A 16,726-nucleotide genomic window follows, 5' to 3' on the forward strand; every position below is an offset into this window, starting at 1 on the left:
CTAAGGTATGACAAGGACTTGCTCAGCAAAGGAGATTCTGTCTTGTTAAGGCATCACAAACAGTAACAGTGATTTCTTATCAAATGGCTCTAAGAGTGAGTATACTGTAGCTTAGCAAGTGCTCCCACGGCATGACCACTGAATTCATTACATTACATGACACAGACAAAGTGTTACAGTCTTTGGTTTGGTCTAAACCAATTTGACCTTGACATCACAAACACACACTCACACACAGAGTAATTCAGCTAGTGACCAAACCTATTATGCACGTATCGTTTGACCAACGTGACCAACGCCTGTGCTTTGGGTCTGTCACTCACGATGTATTCCACAGCTGCCTCTCCTTGTTAGAGGAGGAGAACCCTGAACTCTGACATTTCAGCGGCTCCCATCACTGTCATTTTAAATCCTATCACAACAAGTCTGTTCCTCATATGAGCTAAGGGACCTGGGGACCGTGTGTTTAATAATGCTTAATAGCAGCCGTTAAATCAACAAGGTTTGGTGATTTATTTTTTACTCCGTTATGCAGCTTCAGGTTCCTATTTACTGTCAAAGGCTGAAATTAGGAATAACATGCTTTGCAGGCGTTTGTTTGGTGGTAAACATTTGCTTAAGAAACTAATTAGCAGCAATTAATCACTTGTTCAGCCTCTGCAGTGGCTTACTGGCATGTTTTCCTGTCATGTACCTTGTCAGTCCAATACAATGGCTGCTACTTCATCGATGATAATATCTTTTTCAAGAAAAAAAAAAAGGTGCTTTAATAATCTTGCAGCAAAGGCAAGGGAATAAATATTTAAATAACCCACTAGAAATTGAAGGTGGGGAATAATTTATCAGGAATCAAATGCAAGGGCTGGAAAAAAATAGGTAATGGAGAGTGCAACGTAGCTGTCAAGCAAGTAATGAGCAAAATTAAACAAGGGAAAATGATCCACGAAGGCCCAGCTCTGGCAGCATGGGATTGCTTCACAGTGCCATGACACGACACCATTTTGGCACGCGGAGTGGGTCACGGCAATGAGAACAAGCAAATGAGAAACAACTCACACAAGTCTTTGCATTTCACTCAACGCCAAAAAGAGTGGCAGACTGCTTTATTGGGCCAATACACATGTATCAGTGGAGTTCCCGTACAGCTGCCTAGCTTCTCAAAGCATGCCAGGAGTGAAGGCGTGATTTACACCAGCACACACAATAATGAGTTAATGATTAGCCAAGGGTGACCCATCATTTTATACTTATGCTAGCCAAGGTGCAACTCAGACCCTGCGTTGATATACTACGCCTTATCCATCCAGTTCTACCACAGCCGATTGAGTCTGTAACTCTGGGAACTACATAAATTACATGCAACAACCCGATTTATAATCATCTCACGAGGATTACTCAAAGTCTACCAGCTTCCTCTGTTCAGACAACACAAATCACACGCTGAGCACAGAGCACCGGAGTGACACAATATTAACAGGAATGTTAAATGTTTTGCGGAGGACTTTCTCAAGTGCTACACATCTTTCATTGAATCATCGACTCGTCGTCCATACTGGCAGATGTGCTGAGCCAGACTGTGTATAATGGGCTGTCCACACACACACACACACACACACACACACACACACACACACACACACACACACACACACACACACAAATACTGAGGACACTCAGATGGATAACTGATTGTGCACCAGAGTGGACAAATAAGGATTTCTGTTGACGCCTAAAACCATCCCATTTCCTCCAACCATTTCAGCTCCTATGGTCCAGTGGTTAGGGAAATTACGGGACAGGGGCATGGGAGAGTTTTTCGGTTCCAAATGGGATATTCTCTCGCCCCCATGGGGAACGACACCAAACTTCAAATTACACTGGTGAAGAGCGTGTGGCGGCACTGCCACTGACCCCTGTGCTGACCTTCTCCATTGCTCGATGTGGGGACAGAAAGCTCGGTCAGGTCCAACTGAGAAAGTTGAACCCAAAACAAACCCAGCACAGCACAGCGTACACTGTTTTTTTTTGTTGCTTTCTACAAGCCTGTGGTCCTTGTTTGCATTAGTATAAATGTAAAGTCATTTTAAGGCTGCCACACACACACACACACACACACACACACAGTGCAAACAGTGCACATCAAATACTTATTTGCGTTCGGTCTACAGTGCAAACCCGAGTCAAGCAATTCTCCACAGAAGAAAATAGTCCATGTGGCCAACACTGTGAGGAGACTACAGGAGGACACAGAAGGGCCCTTTCTTCCTGATTGTTAATGCGTTTATTCGGTGAGGAAGGGGTCACAGCATTGATTATTGGACGGCCATAATATTTAATTTCATTGACCACACTTACGGAGGTCCTTTGAGAGCTTAATTTTATATGATGTGTGTTCATCAGATGATTCTGACAGCCCCCATTAATTAAATGGCCTAGATCAATGTCCCAAAGTGATTGGAAAATCAAAATTCCCCTTTTTGAGCTTAAGCATTATGGGCTCCCTGCTGCTCTCCTGTGATGTGTTTGTCCCTTAACATTTATCACTGAGGTCATTTCCTTTTTAAATCACCCTCATGCGTTTATCACTGAGGTCATTTCCTTTTTAAATCACCCTCATGCGTTTGTGTAGTCACTCCAAAATGAACTTCTTTCATTGATTTAGAAGGCTGCAAATAGGCTTGCTTACCAGCAAAACGACAACCGCAGAGGAGTCCAGATTTTTACACCTCCATCAACATAACAATGTAATCAATTTGTATAGCTGCTGTAAATCCTCTGGCCTAGTATGCTCCATTGGCCACCGCGAGTCTCGCTTAAACACTCGCGGTGGGTGAGAAATTATTGTCAGGTGGGGAGAGAAAGAGACATCCCTAATGGCTGTTGTCGTCTGCTTATGCTGATTGTCAAGTGCTTGTCTCCTTGTGTTTCTCCTTATAAAAGCCTAAACAGTAAATCACAGCTGAGGAATCTCTTGTACCCACTTTGTCTTTGTGGCTTTATATTCAGCGTTGAGTAGTTTGAATGGACAAAATTATTCTCACCTTGCAGGTGAGAACCGCATTATATAAAACCACACAAGACAAACAATGAATCCTGATCACTGATATAATCTGAACAATCTCTATCCTTTTTGAAATAATATGGAACACAGAATAATTTATTAAAATGACTATAATACAATATTACAGAACAATGACACAATCATATTCCCAGATATTTGGTTTGGTACAATAGCTCTGCTAACAGATCCCAAAGATATAGCCTGTGGGTCACTGGCCATTGTTCTGATCTGACAGTTGTTGTTTTTTTTTCTTTATTGCTTTATGCATAGTGTAATGACTTTAAAAAATATCAACCATCTCAAGTTTAGCCATCTGTGATGCTTGGAACAATGACCACAAAGTACTGAAGCATATAAGCTCATTCCCTGTCTTCTCTAATAACTAACTCAGAGTAATTACAAGTTATGTTTGACAGCATGTCTGGAGACTGAAAATAATATGAAACCCAGACTAACCTTCATAATCAAATCTGGGTTTAAAATAAACACAACATTGGTTCAAACTCAGATTAGGGCCAAAGCCAGGCGCAAAATTAAACAATAAGCCCAGAGAGGCCGTAGGTTAGCTAAGGGGCGTGGTTAGGAACAATAAATAAAATTATAAAATAAAGGCATAGCATTGAGAATTGTAACAATTTATTCATAGATAATCATTCTTCCGCCAAGAAATATATTTCCTCTATCAGAATGGTTGCCAAGCAACTTCGAGACGCAGCTACTCTAACTTTTGTATCGAGTTGTGGTAGCGCAGTACAGTATATAGAACGAAATGCGGTCAAGTTTAGGCCATGTTTGTCCTGGATTTTACAACGGCATTGAACACAATTCAGCGAATCATAATCAAGGACCAGAACTATCCTTTTTAGAATTATGAATTGAAAGTAAGAAGTACAGGCACTCATTTTTTATTTTATTAGTAAATAAAATAAATCTTAATCAAGTCTTGACGTTAACATATCTGTGAGTTCACAGATATTTAGTAGACGTTAAAACATATCCATGGGTCAGGCAGATGGCACAAAAACCAGACCACTGCCACTCGTGAGAACCTGTCACTGGTTAACAGGGACTACAAAGATTCACAGCCGGAGCATTTCGGCAGAGGAGCGACGCCAATCTATCACCAATTTCGTTTCAAGGGGTGTGCTGTCGGTCCAGCACCCCTGGGGGAGTGGATCAGCCAGCCTCCCCCTCCATCACGGCCGGTGCTGAATCGGGGTTACTGCCACCGCCAATCTCCCCTGGACGTTCTGTTCCGTCCGCCGCCCCTTTGATCAAGGCGAAGGGGTGGCATCCATCATACCGAGAGCTGTCAAGTAAGCCACAGGGTTCAGAGCCTTCCCTTCCCTCTTTCGCTTCACTCTTTCGCTTCCTTATTCCGCTCCCTGCCGCCACCCTCCAACCGCTGCCCCATCTACCCCCACCTCCAAGAAGCCAACTGACAGCCTGCTACCCGAACCGCCAGACACCCTACAGGAGGCTGTGCTGCTGTGCACAGAAGCCTAAAGAAACTAGACACTAGACAGCATCTCTCCCCGGCCTACTACTGCACTGCCAGCGGGGCTGTGCGCTCGGCTACACCCACCCACACACATACATGCACACGGTGCTAGGAGTAGTGACTACATCACATTGCATTATATCACAGCTTAGCACGCCACATAGCATAGCACGGCCATGTTTGCGGTTTGTGTGAGTGTGTGTGTGTGTGTGTGTGTTTCACAGCAGAGTTTTACCATGAACATTTATGGGCTCCCATATGGAGGAGGAGGAAGAGGAGGAGGAGGAAGAGGAGGAGGAGGAAGGGGTGGAGGGTAACAACATGGGAAGGAGAGGAGAGACATGGGGGCTGACTTTATGAGTCAGAGGAGCTCATAAATCACCTCGTAACAATGAGGTCAGCGACCACAGCAGATCGGCCCTGCGGGAGCTCTGCGCTTAAGTCACGTCCCACCGAAGAGGGGCGGCCACTCGTGTCCCCCGCCAGTGTAATAATTGGGCAGGAAAGAGATTTTTCTTCTGAGTTTTTTCTTTCCCAATCCATCTTGCCCTCTTCATACCTTCATCTCTCTGTCTCTAAGTCTCTCCTTCTCTCTCTCTCTTGCTAATTCATGTGCTATCTCTCTCTCTCTCTCTCTCTCTCTCTGTCTGTCTGTGTGTGTGTATGTGTGTGTGTGTGTGTGTGTCTGTGTGTGTGTATGTGTGTGTGTGTGTGTGTGTGTCTGTGTGTCTGTGTGTGTGTGTGTGTGTGTGTCCTAAAGGTAGACACATAGCAGGACAGCTGCAAAAGGAGGCAGACGGGGTAGCATTGAAACACAGATGCACCCTGGGATAGCACACAAGAGGGAGAGAGAGACATCAACTTCACCCTCTCTCCAAACGCACACACACACACACACACACACACACAGACACAGACACAGACACAGACACAGACACAGACACAGACACAGACACAGACACACAGACACACAGACACACAGACACACAGACACACAGACACACAGACACAGACACAGACACAGACACACACACACACACACACACACACACACACACACACACACACACACACTTACTCTGACACTGCCGCAGATATACTTACAGAGTCAATGATGCCTACAAGGCATTTTTCACTTGGTGGAACACTCTGCCCCTGAATAGGAATTAATTATGGGGAGGGCTTTCTAAGATGGCTTGCATTAAAATCTCTCTATTGACAACAAGAGCAATTATGATGGCGGTGCTCTGAAGAGAGCACCATTGTAATCCAGAGCAATGCCCTCACTCTCTTTCTTCCCTGCGATTGATTGAGGAGTGGACAGCTTCTCAACAATAACACCGGGGTCTGAGCTGAGGTGAATCAAGAACAAACGGCTGAAATGACGGCCACACAGACGCTGAGGAGGCGCCGCTAATGCGGACATTGTCTTCTCGGAAAAGTGCTTTCTCTTTTTCGAGGAGGTGGAGGCGGTGGTGGTGGCGGTGGTGGTGGCGCACAATGAAGTTGCCGTGCACAGCTCTAGTGTTTGATAGCGAGAGCCTGGCTGGCTGTGATACTGCGAAAGCTTAGGGCCATCTACAGCGCTGCCTGTGATGTGAGCACGAAAATAACCACAGAACAACGAGAATGGATGCTGAAGAGAGAGAGAGAGAGAGAGAGAGAGAGACAAGGAGAGGAAGGGAGATACAGGAGAAAAAAAAACTTCTGTCAATTAAGAGACCACTTTAGGACACAGTAAATCTGCCTCAAAGAGTCATCACTGTACAGAATTAGTTGAGGACTTGTTATGATAACTGTGGGAGTGTGGAAGAGGTCAAATTTAATATGAAAAGGCACAGACCTCGGAGAGGAAACTAAGAAGCCGGAATCGGATTCCACTATTAAACCAGTGCACTTCCTCCCCAACTGCAGAAACCTCTGACATAATCAGGGCTTAAGTGCATATCCAAATATTCTACTAAGCTACTGGAATTGGTCGGTGACAGTGGCCTGCTATGGGAAAAGGCCACCCTGCTAGAATATTATATCAATGATCTCAAAAAGAAGCTAACGAGTACTAGCCTCAACTGATACAAGCCACACACATATACACAGACTCGGGCAATACAGTGTTGACGTACAGTTTTTTAGTGTGTGAGAGGTTGTCTCAAATATATCAATAATATAAATATTACCCAGCAACCAGTAACACCTGCTCTACACAGCGCACATCCTCCTGGCTGGCCATCATGAACTACACGCTGCATAACCCTCTGTCGGCCCAAAGCTCGTGGACATGCATAATCTTAAGCGCTGGACTGAGAGACAAGCGCTGACCTCAAGGAGAGGCCAGAGAAGACTCCAATTTGCTCAGCTACACATGAGGAGTCAGGAGGGCAGAGCAAATCTCACCATGGCAAACCAGCCTCCTGGCCTCTCTCTCTCTTTCCATCCCTCTCTTACTCCCTCTTTCCATCTCTCTCTTACTCCCTTTCTTTTCATCCCTCTCTTACTCTCTCTCTTTCTATCCCTCTCTTACTCTCTCTCTTTCCATCCCTCGCTTACTCTCTTTCTATCCCTCTCTTACACTCTCTTTCCATCCCTCTCTTACTCTCTTTCTATCCCTCTCTTACTTTCTCTCTTTCCATCCCTCTTGTACTCTCTCTTTCTATCCCTCTTTCCATCCCTGTCTTACTCTCTCTCTGTCACTCTCTTCTCTTTCCTTCTGCCTTGCTGTCCTCTTTCCTAACTCTCTCTGTCTCGCTCTCCTTCTCTTGATCCCGCTCTCTGTCACTCTTTCTCCCCCCCTCTCTCCCTCTATCTCTCCCTCTTCCTCTCGGCGTCAGCTACCCAGTGTCAGGATTAACAGAGGGCCGAGAGGGGAGAGAGAGTTAATCGATACGCTGCTGAAAAGGTGCCGCTACACTACACTGATGAGCTCCAGGGCCAAGGCCCCACACACCCTTCTGAGAGAGCTCTGTGATGGCTGTGGCCAGCCTTAATCCCACACCCCCACCCACCACCCCTGACTCATAATGCAGTGCCAGAGCGAATCCGGCTTCATTAGCCTGCGCCGCACCACACTGCAACAACAACTACTCAATACACCACACAAAACCGCGCAGCTCAACCACGCCATGCACCATCATCACATCACACCGCACTATAACCACTCCATACAACACACACACACACCACACCGCAATATAACCACTCCATACAACACAGACACACACACCACACCGCACTATAACCACTCCACACAACACACACACACACACCACACCGGAATATAACCACTCCATACAACACACACCACACCACCATATAACCACTCCATACAACACACACACACACCACACCGCAATATAACCACTCCATACAACACACACACACACACACACACACACACACACACCACACTATAACCACTCCATACAACACACACCGCAATATAACCACTCCATACAACACACACACACCACACTATAACCACTCCATACAACACACACACACCGCAATATAACCAGTCCATACAACACACACACACACCGCAATATAACCATTCCATACACCACACACACACACCACACTATAACCACTCCATACAACACACACACACACACACCACACCACAATATAACCACTCCATACAACACACACACACACACACCGCATTATAACCACTCCATTCAACACACACACACACCACACCGCAATATAACCAGTTCATACAACACACACACACACCACACTATAACCACTCCATACAACACACACACACCACACCGCAATATAACCACTCCATACAACACACACACACACACCACACTATAACCACTCCATACAACACACACACACACACCACACTATAACCACTCCATACAACACACACACACACACCACACCGCACTATAACCACTCCATACAACACACACACATACAACCCCGCACTATAACCACTCCATACAACACACACCGCACTATAACCACTCCATACAACACACACAGTCCAGGCTCCTCTGCACTGTGCTCCTCACAGGCCTGAGTTTAAAGTCCAGGCAGATAAGAGGTGAAGTCATGCCCACTGGAGTGAACGATGACATGTCCGTCACGATTACCTGCCTGCAGAGCGGCCAAGGCTACCGTTTGCAATGCTGTTTTTACACCGACATCTTCACTGATTTGGTTACCGCAGCTCGGCTCCATTAGGTCATTGTATTAGCATTGGCTTCTTAGCCAATAAGCAAATAAGATTTAATTCTCTAAACTAGTTGGAATTTGTCCACCGGAATAAAAGCTGAGCTCACACATCCGTCACGACAGCCGCGACTGCCATTTATGAACTGACATCTTACCTGATTTGGGTTAGCGCCATCCAACTGATCATGCCAATACTGTGTTAGTACCGAAGTATTGGTCAAGAAGAATGTGCTTCTCAAGACACAGGTCTGACTTTGACATCTGTGGCAAGTTTAGGGCTTCTGGGGATATTGTGCTGGCATGGGATTGTTCTCCACACTCCAGGAGTGAACCATTTCTGCTTTCCCACCAGTTCTCACTCACACGCACAATTTTCTGCGTCTCACTGACAACCCTCTTCCAAATGTTCGCAGGCACGCTTTATCTGGGGCGAAGACTCCCAGACTATCAGTTACCGGGAGCGCACAAAGCAATGTTCTGCTGCAGATTCTATAGCTACTGGCCGACACCCTTCATCCTCCTCCAAAGCCCTTTTGTCTGCCTCCTTCTCTTCTTTACTCTTCTCTACTCCTCCCTTCTCTTCTCTTCTCCTCTCGTGCAAAAAAACCCCATCCCAGCGCTCCCTCTCCTCTTCCCCCTCACCCCCCCTCTCCTCTTCACCCCCCCCCCCTCCTCTTCCTCACCCCCCCTATCCTCTTCCTCCTCACCCCTGCTCTACTCTCTCCTCTTCCTCCTGGAACACTCACGCAAGGGCAAGTGTGTGAACAGACATCAATTAAAACCAATGCGGCTGGGAGATGGATTTGAACATATGTACGCTGACGTGTGACTGGCAGATGCCCAGCTTATCACCGGCTGCTCAGACAGACTCGAGCTGCTCGACTGGTCTACGCTTGCTTACACCCCCGAACGCTGCAGGGCCAGGTGAAACGAGAAGAGGGAGAGAGAAAAAAAATGAGAGGAGAGGAGAGGAAGAGAAAAAAAATGAAGGAGATGTGAAAGAAATGTAGGGCAGTCTGTCAGCTGGCTGTTCATGTGGAAACAGGAAGTGCCCTTCAAGATCCGTGACACATTAACAGCGGACGCGATGCGGGCTTGACACCATCGGTTGCCAATCATATCAATCATCTCATTTGCTGACATAGGTCTGACACCAACATTTTAATCAATTATGTTGAAAAATGACTCTCTTTCAGCTTAATTAATTCTCGCCAGGGGAAAAAATAAGGACTGCAGCAGTTGTGAAATCCAACTTTTCATGAACCAAGGGATTCCAGCTTACTAATCTGACATCTTAATGCCAGGAAGGAGACAGAATGATGAAACAATTTGAAAGAATCTTCTTTCATTAGACACGTAAAAGCCAACCATCTCAGCAATGATTCCGAGGTGCACCAAATCCGACTGTACTTGGATTCATTTTGCCCAGGCTGTGTTTGCCTTGTGATATTTTAGTACGTCTTGAGTCTCTTGGCAGTTCGAGTAAAGTAGAGAGATTGTTTCTCCTTCACCCCAGGCCAAGCTCTCTATGGAGACCCAGCTTAGAGACAGTATGTGCCACAGCCACACAATAGTGAGAACGACGGCAGATGAGAGATTGGAAATGAGTCACAATATGTACATCCTTCTCTCTCCCCTGATGATCTCTTCTCCTTGGTCTGCTGTTTCCATCCCCTTCTCTGTCTGCTTGTGTTCATTAAACACAAATAGGGCCTGAGATTCTGAGATATTTTTGTATGATAAATAAAAGAAGGCAATTACCCAGGAAGAAGGTTTAGCGTCGCGACACAAAGCCACTCCAAAAAAAAAGGGTGTGCTTTTAATCTGTCTCCACGGCAACCTCCACAGAGAGAGAAAGAGCAAGAGAAAGGGAGGAAGAGAGAGAGAGATCCCAAGGTTCTGGTCATCACCAGGTGGCCAACGACAGGAAATGTGTGTGTGTGTGTGTGTGTGTGTGTGTGTGTGTGTGTGTGAGTGAGTGAGTGAGAGTATGTGCGTGCATGTCTTATCAATAATCTCCCATTTGCATGATGCAATGAATGTGTGTGTGTGTGTGTGTGTGTGTGTGTGAGGATTACATATGAATAGCACACCTGTGTGTGTTTTTGCTCTTCGTCCGTTGTAGCAAACATGCTCCAACACGCCAAACAAGATCTCCCTGTGGAAACTTTAACAGGTTCCCATATTTCAGAAAAGTGTGTCACACATCCGATTTCACTTGTGCTCCACACACAAAACAGACACGCACAAACACACACGCACACACACACACACCTGCAGGGCAAATAAGCGACATTCAAAGCAGGCTCCTCCTGCACTGCGTGGATTTGTGTGGGTCAGGGTGTCTCTGCCTCTCTGCCACGATCGTGCCCTTTCGCAGGTGGCATTTCCCGGAGCTGACAGCTGAGTGCAGGGGCCTGCTCCTCGTAAACAGCATCTCAGTGCCGTGGCTGCTAATTCCACACGTCTTAAAGGGCCCACGTAGCATCCAACTCCAGGAGCTGGGGAGGGTGGTGCTAAAAGGCTGATTGACACGTTCCCCCCTCCTAAGCCCACGCCAACCCCCCCACCCCCTCATCCGGCTTCAAGCACGAGGTCAAGCATCAGCCTGACAGCCCTCCATCAATGTGTCTGACGTGGCTGTCACGCAGCATATCCATCGCTTTGCATACTTAACAAATGCGCCCGTGTCTGCAATGGCTAGACTCTCTCTCTCCCTCTCTCTCTCTCTCCATCTTTCTCTATCTCGGTCTCCCGATCTCTCCATCTTTCTCTCAGGAGCCCACCACACAATGAAACGTGCTTCAGGAAGATAAACAGTCACAAGAGCAGTGACCTTTTGTTGGCCACATTAAGGAAACAAACACATTTTCCAACACACGCCCATGTGTGCTTATGCCTTCCCCTCCTCCATCCACTCACACACACACACACACACACACACACACACACACACACACACACACACACACACACACACACACACACACACACACACACAAACAAATACACACCCAACTACCTCACAAACAGGCTTTACTAGAGCCAGGCCCTGACAATGGCTGTCTAAAGGTATAACTCCTGTCACAACACTCACACACACACACACACACACACACACACACACACACAGGAGAGACTCCCACCCATGCCTTTCCAGGGTGTGTCAGCACTCATTAGCCCCTCCCGGAGTGGGCATCCCACCAGCCCTGGACCCTACAGGTTGTCATGTCCAGTTAAGGCTTCAAAGTGACTTTCAGTCGCTCAGTCACATCGCCTGAGGAGGCCACGGCAAGAGAGGGAGTGACAGAGAGAGATGGAACGGAACAGAACGAGGGAGAGGGAGAGAGAGAGAGAATATAAAAAAGAGAGAGAGCATGAACATGAGGCAAAGAGAGGAGAGGAAAAAATGGCTTGGTGACGAGCAAGGCCACGGCAAGATAAGTCACCCATAAGGCAGATGAGCGTGACCTCCATCGGGTTTTTATCAACGCCACCGTCTGACAGCACGAGCGCACGCACGCCAGCGAGGAGCGATGGCCGCCCGTCTCTGCGCGCTATTTGGCAGGTCTCTCTCTCGACAGACACTCTTAGTTATTTACACCCACGGACAACATCCCATTTCGGCTCGGGGAGGAAGATCTACTTCCATTCTCCAAAGATTACAGCTCACTGGCTGGCTTAAAAAAGGGGCGCTTCCTCTGCTTCCAGCTGCTGGCGAGAAACACATAAATCACGCTTAGTGATGGAATGTGTATGTTGCAAAGAGTAGCATTGCGAAAGGATATGAGAAAGGGGCCCAGAATTGCTCTAGGTCACAAAATTATTTTGTGTTTTTTTTTTTTTGTCATTCCTAAAGACACCTGCGTTCAAGAGGTATGCAAGGCACACATGCGATGAATTATTTATGTGGCTGATTGATAATGGCATTGTAGACTCTGACAGACAAGTTATTATCTTTGGATGCAATGAAAACAAAGTAACGAATGGCTAATGGACAATAAACATGTTGATTTGAGCAGAACCACTGGAGTTCTGACTCATCAGTGTCTGTTTTGCCGAACCGAGGCCCCCAACTTTGAGCTAATTCCTCTGAGCCTGGCTATTAAATGCCAGCTTGGGCTGCCTCAAAGCTCCGCCAAAGCAAGATAAAGTAACTATTAGACACACTGCCACCAACTATGGATGCCACCCTAAATAGCCCTGGATGGAAATGCAAATGATAATTAAATTCAGTCTATTTTGAACTCCTCTTCAGAAGCCTGTGGTGGAGCGAAGAGCTTTGAATCCTCCCATCAAAGGCTAAAGAAATAAACAGAAATACTCCCTGCAAAAGGGAACCAAATTACTGGTGTTACGGGCAACACTGGTTTGATCCATGGCCAGCTGGGGAGGAATGCTAGTGTGGTAGGGAGTAAACCCCAGGCTAGTGCATTTTTGCTGTATGTCTGTGTGCATATGTGAGAGGGAGAGAGAGTGTGTACGTGTGTGTCTGTGTTGTATGTGTGTGTGTGGGCTGATGGGAATACTTCCGCAACACACACACACAAAACCTACAGGAGTTTCAACAGTAATCAATTAATACCTACGCGGCCACAATAACGAAGCACACAGCAGAAATCCGGACAGCAAACGAGACAAAGGCGGGATTAGCTCCATTAGGCCAGGAATCTCTGTGGCAATTAACCTGCAGTGCAAAGCCCCCCCTCAATCAGATTCCTGTGTGTGGCGCCGGGCTGGGAGGCTGCCAGCAAGAGCAAGACGTGACAAAAGCAAAGGGGGGTCATAAAGGAATTCTCTTCCTTGCCTTGGCTTCCACCCCCCATTGACACCCACCTCCTGACACACACACACCAAACACAGAGCTGTAAATGCACAGAATGTGGAGGTCAATGGAGGAGCAGTTGGAGGACAGAGCTAAAGTTAACAGTGGGGCAGGTTCAGGAAGGCAATAAGGTGAAGGGCCTTGGCCACATCACCACAATAGCTCAGCTGGGATGGAGAAGTTATTGTGTGTGTGTGTGTGTGTGTGTGTGTGTGTGTGTGTGTGTGTGTGTGTGTGTGTGTGTGTGTGTGTGTGTGTGTGTGAGTGAGAGAGAGAGAGAGAGTGTGTGAATGTGTGGGGGAGGTGAAGGGAAATCACTGTGGTGTTTGAGGAGGGTATGTTCACAAAAGACCACAAAAAGGCTCTCCCTATCCCTGGCAGATCTAGATTTCTTCTTCCTGAAGAAAGCTATTGCTTTCTCCCGTTCTCCATCTGTTTCAGTCTTTCCATTGACATTTTCGCAATCTCTTACTTATACACGTACACACACGTACACACGCACACACAGACTGTGAGTCAGTATGAATGGTAGCAGTGAAGAGTCAGCCAGGTGGCGTCCCCCATGAACCAAGGTGTTGCAACATGTAGGCCAGGGGAAGAAGAGAGGGGGGGGGCTAAATGGTGACTTTTTCTCTGTCCCTAAATGAATGACTAAGGAGCTGTGCAGAGCGCTGGGATTACAGGCTGACAATGGCGCGGCTGAAAGACGTGAGCTTAGCCGCCTGAAATGGAGCCGCTCCCCGGAGAGGTCTCAAACTCCCCCGGCTGAACAGAACGAGACAGACAACTCATTCACTTTTCACCCAAAAGCCATTTTTGACGGAGCACACAATCAGTGGGATGGGACAAAACAAAAAAAAAAGTTCACTAAGTTCTCCTTCTAGCCTGTTTGGTGTTCTGAACGTGTGTGTCAGTGTATTGGTGGGGGTGGGGGGCATTCGGTTGAGCGCCGTGTGTGAGTATGTCTGTGTGTTCAATAACACCAGTCTTATACACACACACCCTCCCTCATCCGAGTCAACAATTAAACATGTAAACATTGTTACAAACCTCATTTAACCATCATTAAATCAACAGGCTCACTCTTCCTTCATTATAGACACTCGCCAGGGTTTCATATTCAGTTCATTAACTGGGGAGAGAAAGCTTTTGCTCTCTCAAGAGAAGACCGACATGGAATATAATTACAACATCTAGGCCTTGGCATTAAAATCTTGTAAAGATCTGGAGAAACTACTGAAATTTAATTCAAAAACAAGTAGAGGCAACAAAATAAATGGCCTGTTTTTTTTGTAGCTTGTTTGCTTATATTAAAAAGCTGGGCTTGTTCAATAGAAGCAGTGCATGTGTGTCTATGTGTGTGTGTGTGTGTGTGTGTGGACTAGGCCTTTTTGATCTGATCTGAGAAATGCTGGAGACAGCAGCAGGAGTAGTGGGAAGACAAAAGCCGAGGTCATGGACGCTGCGAGTGCACACGCGCACACACACACACACACACACACACACACACACAAACACACGCTAGTGCTTTGTACACCATGTCTCACTTCACCCCTCCTCTCCTCCCCACCCCATCTACCTGTGGCTGGGGGGCATAACATGCCAGAGGAGAACCTGATTCAAGAACCGGAGCTAAATTATTCACAATACAAGCACAATCTAATTATACCGGGATGTTTCGTTGTGAAATCATTTAGGGAAGTTAGGCAACCACACAAGAATAGGATTGATTAAAAAAAAATAACAATGACAGGACATTTTAACCACGGAAATTAGTTTGGTTTGGGGGAATATATCTTCTTGTATGAAACTAAATTTTCTTAAGCGCTCAAACAAGTCAAATCAAGCCAAATCGAGTTGAAAACACACACCAATCCATATAAACACAGAAACCCCGACAGATATCCTTGAACAGACTCATTTTAAAACCTTTCATGAGAGATTCTGGAAAAGGGAACCACATCACTTACCCATACCAAAATCAGTAATCCAAATCCAACTGAAATCCCAACCAAAAGAGGGGGGAAAACAGCGTCCCTCTTTCACAGCCTGTAATTATGTGATTGGCAGCCTGATGTTATCCTCAAAACATATGCACCGTAGAAAAAGCCAAGTCCTGCTCCTTAGGTACAAAGCGCAGTGCTAGCCTTCCCCAGGCCGGGTGGTGGGGTGAGAAAGGAGAGAGCGCTAGCGCGAGCGTGGGCGGTGTGTTGCGGCAGGCAGACCACAGGTGGGGGCCTCCACAGACGAAGGAGCCGCCGGGCGGGCGGACGGACGGGCACGGGTGGAGGGAGGGGGGGGGGAGAGAGAAAGCTGGTGGGAGCCGGCTCTCTTGGCTAATCCATCTAGCCGGAATGGCGCTGTCTCACGACAGCGAATCCCAAGCAGGTGGTCCGATAGGCCTGCCTCACTCTCTTTCTCTCTCTCTGTGTCCCTCTCTTTTCTTTTCTCCCTTTCTCAGTGTCTGTCTCTCTCGCTTCGCTCCCTGAGGTTCCTACTCTCCTGGGACAAGGCTGGGTTGACTCTGAACTGGGCTTGCCCAAGCACAGCCAGTGTCTATGCGTCATGTCACTAGGTGTTGAGTTACAGGGGGATGGGTGGGAGAAAGGGTGGTGACTGCCAAGAGGCCAGCCAATCACAGCCCTCTCTGCTAGAGTTTTGAACCTGTATTTTTTTTTTCTTTTTCTTCCCAGCCTCCTCCTCTGGTCTCCCTGCACAGGTAAGCAAGGGGAGGGACGTCCCCCGCAGGTATCACCTGGTCAAGGCAAGACAGGGAAGTGGTGGGGGGTGGGGGGTGGGGGATGGGCGAGGCCTAGAGGGAGGGGGAGAAAGAGGAACTTTTCCTCACACACATACTCGTTTTCATTTTGAAAGTAACTACCGGCAGGGCTTGCTGATTTGCTGGCAGCAACATTGCTGGTGTTGTTGAGATAAGGTGTGTTTTTTTTTTGTTTTTTTTTAAAGTCAAATGTCCCAGTTGATTTGGAAAACACTATTGTGTGCTGAGCTCTTTGTCTGTGCTGATAAAGCGTTATAAAAAAACAGACCATTCCAGTAATGGGATGTTAAGACACGGACCATTGTCCTTTAAATGACTCTTAAACACAGAGTATTTTTGAACGGTGTGTTTTTTTGGTTTTAAAAACAGAACCTG

At 46.9% G+C, this 16,726-nt stretch overlaps 1 protein-coding gene across 1 annotated transcript in view; it reads right to left on the reverse strand.

Annotated features, from left to right (window-relative positions):
- Positions 1 to 16,102, reverse strand: part of ptprfa (protein tyrosine phosphatase receptor type Fa) — a 170,691-nt gene extending 154,589 nt beyond the window's left edge. The window contains exon 1 of the mRNA XM_042057436.1: positions 15,543 to 16,102. The gene's annotated coding sequence lies outside the window, so the exon portion shown is untranslated. The remainder of the gene's footprint in view (positions 1 to 15,542) is intronic.
- Positions 16,103 to 16,726: the final 624 nt, after the last annotated feature.

The sequence above is a fragment of the Alosa sapidissima genome, chromosome 12, assembly GCF_018492685.1.
Source record: "Alosa sapidissima isolate fAloSap1 chromosome 12, fAloSap1.pri, whole genome shotgun sequence".
Lineage (NCBI taxonomy): Eukaryota > Metazoa > Chordata > Actinopteri > Clupeiformes > Clupeidae > Alosa > Alosa sapidissima.